A 10961-nucleotide genomic window follows, 5' to 3' on the forward strand; every position below is an offset into this window, starting at 1 on the left:
TCTGACATCCTGATATTTTTCAAATCATGGATTTATGCAGTACAACACTTACACTTATATAATCAGAGGAGTATGTATGTATATGGAAAAGGGGCCTTCCGATTGAACTTCATACATGCATGTATGATAATTTAATATACTTTTTCAAAGTATTACTCCAAGTTGACCTACCAACCGGCCCTCCCCCTTTTTTATATCCTGGTACTGTTAGTAAACCTTATAAATCCCATTGAACGTGTCAATATTTTTAGTAACTTCTTTATTTTATTGATGTGTCTTCGAAAAAGTCAATGATTTATGTTACCCCGTTTGAAGAAAGGTTCTATTCGTTAACTTTGCGCTCGATATGTAATAATAAATCAACAGCACTCGTCTGTTTATAAAAATTTATCGTTGTGGTAAACGCATCAACCCGGAAGTTTCCGAACGATACGTTGCTTTCGCCGGGAAATTTGAATATTCTGACACGAATGCAACTGAAACTTCGTAAGGGTTCTGTTAATCCACAAATCAAAATATGCATGTTATAGAAGAATCATTTCGGAAGAAAATGAGGGCTGTTGTAAGGTATATAGTAATTTATTCATATTTTTAATTATTTTTTATCTAAAGTAGGGAAGGCAATTCAAGATGGCGACTTAGATCCCTTTAGGTTTTTTCAGTATATGGATATGGATAGTAAACTGCACATTGCCAGAAAACAAAGAAATAGTGATGACAACTTTAAATACGTTAATATAGTAATGCAAATAGACAGGAAATAATAAAAAATAAATTAAAAACATTGATTTACAAAATTTTAATCTGCTAACCGAGTCCCTGTGGTTGTTCATGATCGACTGACCCTTCTAATGTACATGGGATAACTTTGTGTTTGATGATGTTCGTGATGTGCTCGGGTTTTAATGTTCTTTGTTGTGTTTTGTATTTTGTGTACTGTTGTTTGTCTTTTTGTCATTGTCTTTTTGTCGTTTTCCTATTTTTGACATGGCATTGTCAATTTATTGATATAATCTAGAGAGAAAACCTATAATGGAAAAATATCAAAAGTGAGGAAAATGTACACCTCTCCTTTGCCTAAATGTTGAAACCTTTCTTCATAACTCATAAAGTAATAAACGGACTTTTTCAGAAAGGTCTTTTATAAATCATGTCAGTTCTTAATGAATGACTACTAAACTGAAGATTCCTTCTAGGACTGATTGTTCACAAGATGCGGTATGGACCAATTGCTATAAAACATGAATAAAATAATACGTAATATGAATTGCATGCGTCAAAAGACTTTTATAGCGTAACGTTGCTTACCTTACTTTGAAACGATGGAAGCTGTGAAAAATAAAAACACATTTTATAAAGTTCATGCATTCAAATCGCTTTTCTTTATTCACCTTCATTTGGATAAACAAAAAGAGGAACGAAAGATACCAAAGAGACAATCAAACTCATAAATCTAAAACAAACTGACAACGCCATGGTTAAAAATGAAAAAGACAAACAGACAAACAATAGTACACATGACACAACATAGAAAACTAAAGAATACACAACACGAACCCAAGCAAAAAATAGGGGTGATCTCAGGTTCTCCACTTGTGGCACCCGTCGTGTTGTTTATAAGATAACAAATCCGGTAAATAGTCTAATTCGGTAGGTCACATTCATGAAAGGGAAGGGGATTGTAGTTACGACGTACGGAACATATCCGATATCATTTGTGAAACGGTTATTCCATAAAGGTCAACCAACTCGTAATGGCGTCCGTAAAATTAACGAAGGGATGATTTCAACTTCACCATTTGGAACTCTTGGTTTAATAACTTCCTTGTGAGCAGCAACCCTCTATCAAGAAAATAATGATAGGAAATGCAAGCACGGGAATATCGTATCAATTTGGAGATATATATTCCGTAGCAGGTGCTGCTGGAATGTTGCTACTTAGAAATGGAAAGTTCACAATCGAAAAGCTGAAGTCATCTCTTTTGTCGTAAAGTTTTGTTTTCAACTGACCCTCATTGTCAATTTCTAGATGTAAGTCAAGATATGAGGCCGACTTAACTGTATCTGTAGTATCCTTTATCTCTAGTTCGATGGGATAGATGCGTTCCACATAGTCACCAAATTTTGAATTGTTTAGTGAAAGAACATCATCTATATAGCGGAAAGTAGAGTGAAAGGATATTGCTAACGTCTTATCTTTCTTTCTAAGAAGTTCCTGCATGAAGTCAGCCTCATAATAATAAAGCAAAAAGTCGGCAAGTAGAGGGGCACAGTTTGCTCCCATTGGAATGCCGACAGTCTGTTGAAAAACACGTCCTCCGAACGTAACAAATATGTTGTCAATCAAGAAATTAAGCATCTTGATAATATCAGTTTCAGATAATTTTTTGTTTGAATCAGAGTGATCCTTTACAAAGTAGGATCAATCTATTCTTTACTGTTTTTATCTATTATTTTTTTTATCATCAATGCAAAATACATTTTTTAGATTGACTTTCATAAAAAAAGAAAAATGTATTTTCTCGAGAAAAAAAAAACGTATTCATAAATAAAGGCAACAGTAGTATACAGCTGTTCAAACTCATAAATCCATGGACAAAAAACAAAATCGGGGTAACAAACTAAAACTGAGGAAAACGCATTAAATATAAGAGGAGAACAACGACACAATACTGCAATGTAACACTTACAGAAACGGACCAAGCATCAGACAAAATCCCACGAGAAAAACAAATATAACATCAAAACCAAATACATGAATTTGGGATAGACAAGTACCGTGACACGTCTATATTTACTCCAATGATATGGGTGTAATAAGGTTTTGATTCTAAAAAAAAAAAAATGCACTACAATTTGATTTTGTCTTCACCAATTATTTTCTTATAGTCATATGAACCAAAATATCAGGTTAAGTTTTAATTTGTTTTTGTATCGACCAATGGAAGTTAATGCTCATATAATGAAATTGAAAGTGGAAATGAGGAATGTGTCAAATAGACAACTACCCACTCAAAGAGCAAACAACAGCCGAAGGCCACCAAGTGTTCTTCAATGCATCGAAAAACAACCGCACCCAGAGGCGTACTTCAGCTGGCCTCAAAACAAAGATGTGTACTAGTTCTGTGACAATGAACGTCATTCTAAACTCAGAAATATACACCAGAAACTAAAGATATAACACCCTCTCGTATGTAGTTGCATATCTGAATGATTTTGTACATGATTATTCCTACCAATAAGAATTCAGTTCATTAAAATGTTGAGAGAGTCCTTAACGCAAAAAAGAGTGTGTCACTTGCAAACATGTTTTAGACATTTGTCACCGTAATAACATCACACAAAGGCATTCAGGACAAAATACGCTGAGAGTAGATGATTGCTATAGCTATGGCTGATTGATATATCTTACGTGTCTGGTTAATATTTAAAAAGGTGGGGTTGGGGTGTTTGGACTACCAAGCCTGAGAAACAATAAATAACCTACTAATGATTTGATGTAGATTTTTGTTCATGCTAGCCTTCACATTCTCTGCAAACTGTACAGGTTCTTTAAACTTGCAGAACACATTGATTCTTTAGTTTATAAATCGACAGCATTAAAAACTGAAATCTTAATAGTTTGCTGACAATATGTTTGTTTTCATTTAATACAGCTGCATTAAAGATAGGCGAAAGATGACAAAGGGTCATTCAAACTCATAAGTCGAAAATTTAACTGACAACGCCATGGCAAAAAAGAAAAAACGAAGACTGAGCAAAACAAATACGGGGCTTTCTCAGGTTAATCAGGTGCCGATTATGTAAGTACAGTAGTGGTCAAATTCGGGTGAAAAAGGTCGGGATTGTGGTAACGAAAATTGAAATAAATCTGTCGTTATCTGTGAAATATACATGTATTTTAAATAACTGTAATCAAACTCTTGATGGCGTTCATAAAACTTAGGAAGATTTCAACATTGCCACTTTGAACTCTCGGTAATTAGCTTCTTTATCAAGGATATCAAGATCGCAAATACAAGCCCTGGCATATCAATTCAACTAGTAGATATATACTCCATATGCAGGCAATGCTAGAATGTTGCTACATAGAAATGGAAAATCACAATTAGGAAGCTAAAATCATCTCCTTTGTCGTAAAGTTTGATTTTCATCCGACCTGTCTCTGTTATCTCCTTTATCTCAAATTCGATTGGATAGATACGTTCAATCTAATCACTTAACCTCGAAGTAGTTAGTGAGCGGACATCATCTGTCTAAACTTTACTACAATAACAACACAACAAAAGAAATGTATTTAACTGTGCATTAGACTAACAGAGCCGGCGTTTAATGTATATTTTATATTATGCGTACATATATGAAATTCAAATATATTCCAAAATGAGGTTTATCGAAAGAATACACGTCTGAAAATGTCAACTATGAAGCAATAAATGTATGTATGTATGTTCATATATAAATATATGGCTGGAGTGATTTTTAAACACAAAGAAAATAAAAACTTGTTTTCACCTCATTCACATACGAATACTTATTGACTCAATATATAAATATATATATATATCCATCTTTACGGTAACCTCGCCGCCCAGGAAAAACTACAAAAATTTTACCCAAGACCATTGATATGGAAACATCTGTTACGGGGCAAGTCCAAGACACGCGTCAGGACATTGATGCCGAACATGAAAAACAATTAAATATATAAATATCAATTTATTATAAAGTATTGAAGTTTAGTGTTGAACGTCTGCGGCTGGAATGATTTTCAAACACAAAGAAAATTAAAACTTGTTTTGACCTCATTCACATACGAATACTTATTGACTCAATCCAATTGTTTGGTTCACTTAACCACATGCACAAGCACACATAATAAAAACCGCTAAAGACATAATTTCTGAAAAACGTTTCTTTTAGACAACATTTTCCCGCTATAATCCGAAACGCAGAAAAATGTATATGTATCAGAAAACGAAGTTCATAATCCAGCTGATTCGTGCTTTCATTTTAAACGAAATGTGTGTCTGAAGAAAAAAGCATGAAACTATAACCAATTTTAGATCCATATATGGTAAGCAATCAAGCTATGAACAACTCTGAAAAAAAAACCCCAAGATGATAGCCATTTTTAAGATGGCTTCCAATCAGTAAAATTTGCACCATTTTAAAATCTTGCAGACACATTTAATTGGCTCATTTCAAAATGATTATACCTTTGTAATAAATGTCCCATCGGGTATATACTATCCGAATTCCTTCGAATTCCCAGTGAATATAAGGCTTATCCTAAAGCTTTCTTATATGTATTAGGTAAATTGAAACTTTGCAATTCGGTGTGCTGTATATGTGATATATTAACTGCAATATGATTGCCCAATGATCAGGGGGGTGACCAGGATATTTTAAAGAGGTGGCATAGAATACAATCTTTGCCAAGCGGAACTAGGCGTAAAATATTTTGAACCTTTATTTGGCAAAAAACATAAAAATAATTATGAAATGCACTAATGTTACGGTTCCTGATTTGGAACATGTGTATTTTATAGTTAAAGTGTCACGGTTTGATATTTTTATGTCGAATTCTCTCCATTAATTGTCTATGGATTATCAACATGATTGGATGGATATTAACAGCATTAGACCAATAACGAGAATTCCAAATTCTAGGGTATAAGGCGTTATTCTACATTTAAATAGTCCAAGGCCAGGATTTTATGAACAGGAAGCGTAATTCCGGTTGCCATGGTAAAGGGTCCATGGGGAAGGTCAGAAGCTCCTGGATTTCAACCATTTAGCATCATACATCACCCTTATCTAAAACAATAGTTAAAATTGTATCAGAAGTCCATTACGTCTAGTAATGAGCTTCTGATTGTTTTATTAATACCCGGTTCTAGATAGTCAAATCTGACCACTCTAATGCAAGGCGAAAAAAACATAACCCCATTTCAGACAATTTAGCTGAAAATGCAACCCGTTTGTCTGAACCTACCCAGTATCAGAGAGTATCTCCCGGGTAGATGTAGAATGGCCATTTGGAAAGTGTAACACAAAACAACCATTTTATGTATAGATTTACTTACCGTTGTGGTTAAACTTTAAAAAGTGTCCAAGTCACCCTACGGATTGGGAAATCAGTATATAAAGACATCAGAGTATGTGTTTAATTAGTGAATATGCTAAATTGCCATATTCAATACAATATTAGTGAAGTATGATAGTTTTCTTTTGGTTTTTTAGAGGGGCGTACGCCCATTACATGCATTACGCCCTTACCTGGACCCGCCCCTGACAATTACCATCTATAATAATGTACTCTCGGCGTGTCTATATGTGCAATTTTCCAATTATGTAACACTTGAACTGTTGAGTAAAATCGGATGATATCGTACATGGTTCTAGCAGCCATTATATGAATGGGAACCTGCTGGTTACTGAATTAGCAGTTTTCCCTGGCGATTATAGCATTTATTGAATTATCCGATATGTACATGTTTGGAAGAGATCTTTTTATACATGTGTGATATAAAAGGATTATTTCTCTTTTCAGTATTAATTAATTTATGCTGTTTATTTATTTGTTTTTTCTTATTTCATTTCTATTTGCTTTAGGTTGTTTATTATTCAAATATTCAGCATTCACTAATTCAACGTTTGTGATAACTTTATTATTCAAATATTCAGCATTCACCTTTTAAACGTTTGTGATAACTTTTGCAATGTTATTTAGTTTTGCTTATAATTCTGAAGGAACTAATTTAAAGACATTTACAACGAGTCTCTTGAAGTTTCAAAGTTATCGAAAGTATTGAACCAATGGATGCATATATGCACTATATATTAAACGTATTCTTGTACTCCATTTTTTTGGGTTATATTTTTACACACCTAAACCGTATTATCGACACATTATATTTCATTCAGTGGTTGTTGATCGAGAGCTAATTAACTTTCGAGTTTATTGCCAAAGTTTACCGGATAGTCCCATCAATAATCAACCAAAACACAACATTGAAAGCGTGACAAATAAGTGAATCGAAAGAGCCATGACATTTGTTTTTATGTTTTTATGTTTTCCGTGTGTTCCAACTTGTTAATAAAAGTTTCCCTGATTTGTTGTATTAGATTTGTTCTTTGAGAATCTGAATCTGAATTTCTGTTTACCTTCGAATTCAAGTGTGTTTAAAATCTTTTAATTAGGTTCCCCTTCGACTTCCGCTAAGTGCAGCTACAACGAAATGTCATTGTAGATTGGAAAATATCTGCGAATTAGTGTCTAGAAAGTCAGTAATTCAAAATTTGAACAGTTATGAGGATTTTGATAACAACTTTAAACGGTTGCCTATCTGAGTTCGATGCTCATAAAAAAGACCTGGATATGACGGGTTGTCTAGATGTAGTGCAAAGTATGTTTGTTTCTTTATGCTTGCCTCGTTGAGTCATGTTGGCTAAGCTAACCTGATTGACTGGATACGAATTAAAAAAAGGGTTTCTGCCTGAAAGAGCTATCTATGAGTATACTTTTTGTTCATTGAACTGTAATTTGTTTTACTACTTTGAGTATTATTTGAAGTGCCTTTGAAGATACTCCATACACTGTACCGGATCTGAGAACAACTCCCCTCACACAGGAATAATTCTCATAAGACTAATACAACGTTAGCAACAAATGACCTGTGTTTTATATACTTGTATATTGTATTATTTCCTCTTTTTATAATTGAAAAACAAAGACAACAATGTTCATTTTTTTTCTTTACAAATACCTTGATTGACGTCTATGTCTGTTTGTCGTCAACTGTGTGAAATTTATTTAAACGCAAATGTCGTGACTTTGTTAATGAAAAATGTTCATTTTATACAAGGAGGAGGTCCTTCTTTTAATTTCTTTCGCTCTTAGACATGTTAGTAATAAGAAATTTCCAAAAGCTCCTTGTTTCATTTCATTGTAGAAGTTCTTTCAAAAGTATCATTATTTTATATGATATTATTGTATATTTGATTCTAATATCAAAGGACGTATAGAACGTTATTCAAGGTGTGGTAAGATCAACGGACGGTGTCCCTATATAACCTCGAATAAATATAAAGGTGACCTTTTAATCGAAGAAATATTTTGATTTAGCGTACAGTCACACAAAAACAACACAAAGCAATCCCTCGATTAGAGGTTATCATTTAATAAAACTAAACTGGTACGTGCTAAAAGTATTTTGAGTACTGTAAACCAATTAATTTTGCACGCGATTTATTTTCGCCACTTTCTCGAGAAGACAACTATCGCGAATGTAAATCGTCACGAAATCAAATTGCTGCAAAATTGGATAGAAAGAGCTGAACACAAAATAAAGTATCCGCGACAGTATAAGTTATCTACGTTCATATCAGTAGATATTGATATCTTAATACTCTAAAGTATCCAAGTACACCCTGAGTTGTAAACGAAGGGTGTATAGGGTACCGACGAGTGTTAAGATATCTATATTTACGGATATAAACGTAGATAACGAAGTTATCCCTGGTCTAAGTCTAAAGACAGATAATGTGAGATGGGTCGAATTTGGCGCTCAAAGTTGTGAGAGTTATATCATAGACGGTGTGACGTCAACGTGGGTCATTTGCATAGCTAGGTCAGTAGTCCAATTTATTGCCAATGTGGCAGAATAGTGATGCATTTACTTAACTTAGTGCAAACAATCGACATAATAAGATAAAATCGTTAGTGGAAGAAGGATTTAATTATACAGACATCAAATTATACAGCTGAAGGACGCCTCCGGTGCGGGAATTTTTCGCTGCATTGAAGACCTACTGGTGACCTGTTGTCTGTTCTATGGTCGGGTTGTTGTCTTTTTGAAACATTCCCCATTTCCATTCTCAATTTTATTTATCATGGATAACCTACAGAATGCGATATTTCATAAGGAACAACCATGGAACCGTGAATTTCCCCGATGTAATTGGTAGCAATGTGCGGGGATATGGGTTAGCAACACTCAGAGGCTATTGGTTTTGTAACGACGTGCGTTAACTATCATAGAAAAATAGTAAGCCGGAGTAATATGCTTATATTCAGACTTCGGAATCGTACTTCTTTTAAACTGAGTTTTACTTGCGTAATGTTATGTTTTAGGTTCAGGGGAGGAGGTGTGTGTGAGATCTCCCAAATATATTTTAACCTGCAGCATTTTTGCGTTTGACCCAAGTCAGGAGCATCTGGCCTTTGTTTGTCTTGTTTTTTTCTTCTTCTCATTTTAGTTTCTTTATATGTTTTGGAGTTTATTGTGACGTCCATTTTCATTAAATAAATATAAGTACACAAAGGTGAAAATTTTTCCATCAGAGGCGCTTCTCGACATTTAAGGAATCTTCTGTGTTAATCTTAGCTGAAACTAGAAGAAAATTATGAGCACAATATCCGTTTGGTATGCCAGTACTGACTATTCTGTTTAACAACAGCACCTTATTATTTAGATACGTTTTGGATTTTTAAATAATGTTGTCTCCAGCATCCAAAACTTATCTAAATAATAAGGTGCTGTTGTTAAACAGAATAATCAAATCCGGGTAAGGAGATAAAGCTTCCATGCGGTACATTTATTTTTAGATTTAAATTCATTAAGGTTCCAACCCTCTCAGGCAAGGTTGACGTTAGATGGATTCGGCTATTATTTTCGTTTTCTTTTTGTCATATGGCCTTTCACGTGTTTCAGTTCTTATACATCATTTGTTTTCAATTACTTGTGTTTTGTCGTCTCTATTGGAAGACAAAGAATGACATAATTACGAAAATGCTTTACCTCAATTGTCATATTCAACATTTAATATTTTTTTAAAACTTTTCCTCATTTATTGTTCTTTTTCCCCCATTTATTTTTTAAACAATCTTGTTAAAATTATCCTGTTTGATATCCCCATTTCATTTACTTTTCTGTGTTTACATCATTTTTCGAAAATTATTTTTATTTCTTTCATTCAACTACGTGATGTAATTTGGATGCAAACATTTTATGATCAATGAGTTCATTAAAGATTACGTCAGTTAACAAAGCCATTGGAACACTTAAAAAAGAAAATACTTTTTGATATGCTGAAGTCAAAGAACTGTAATATATATTGTGTTCAGGATACCCATTTTTCAAATGATATAGCAAACATAGTGAGATCTATGTTTGGTTATGCGTGTTACTTTTCAACTGTTAGCTAAAACTCTAGAGGTGTTGCTATTTTGTTTAGTTTATCAATAATATTGAATACAAAATGTTAAAAGAAAAAAAAATATATGTAAATGGAAACTATTTAATTTTAGATATTCTTGTAGAAAATAGAAAAATACTTGTTTGTCTATATGGACCAAATACAGACAATCCAGATCCCCCCGCCCATATTTTGTCTATGATTGATAATTTTGAAAATGAATACTATGTTATTTGTAGTTTTAATCTTGTCCAAAACCCATGTATAGATTATTTCAACCATTATTAACTTTTTTGTTTTTTTTTGTTTTTTAAATTAATCAAAGTTTTATTGCACTTTTGCTATTAACAATTTACTCAATCTACAGGTTCAATAAAGTATCCCTTGAATTAGTTATTGAATATTTAGGGACAGATATTCAATAAAGTATATCTATAAAGTTAGGGGTAATGTGAGTATTAACAATCCAAATCTAGGGGAAAAAGTGCTTGAATTTTTTGAAGAACGAAATTTGATATACCCTCATTGAGAACTTTTCGAATCTACAGCGATACACTCGGAGGACGATAAATCCTTTTAAACAGGCTCGATTCGAATGTTCTTCTCACTGAAACCTTCTAAACAGTCTCAAAAATTGTAATGTATTTCGTAGCTATCGTGAGAAGACAAAACGTTTGCCAATCATTACCATCATTTCATGTAAAAAACCTAAATCTATGTACTTGCAAACATAAAAGATAAAAAATAAATAAATGCCT

This window comes from Mytilus edulis, chromosome 10, assembly GCF_963676685.1.
Source record: "Mytilus edulis chromosome 10, xbMytEdul2.2, whole genome shotgun sequence".
Classification (NCBI taxonomy): Eukaryota; Metazoa; Mollusca; class Bivalvia; order Mytilida; family Mytilidae; genus Mytilus; species Mytilus edulis.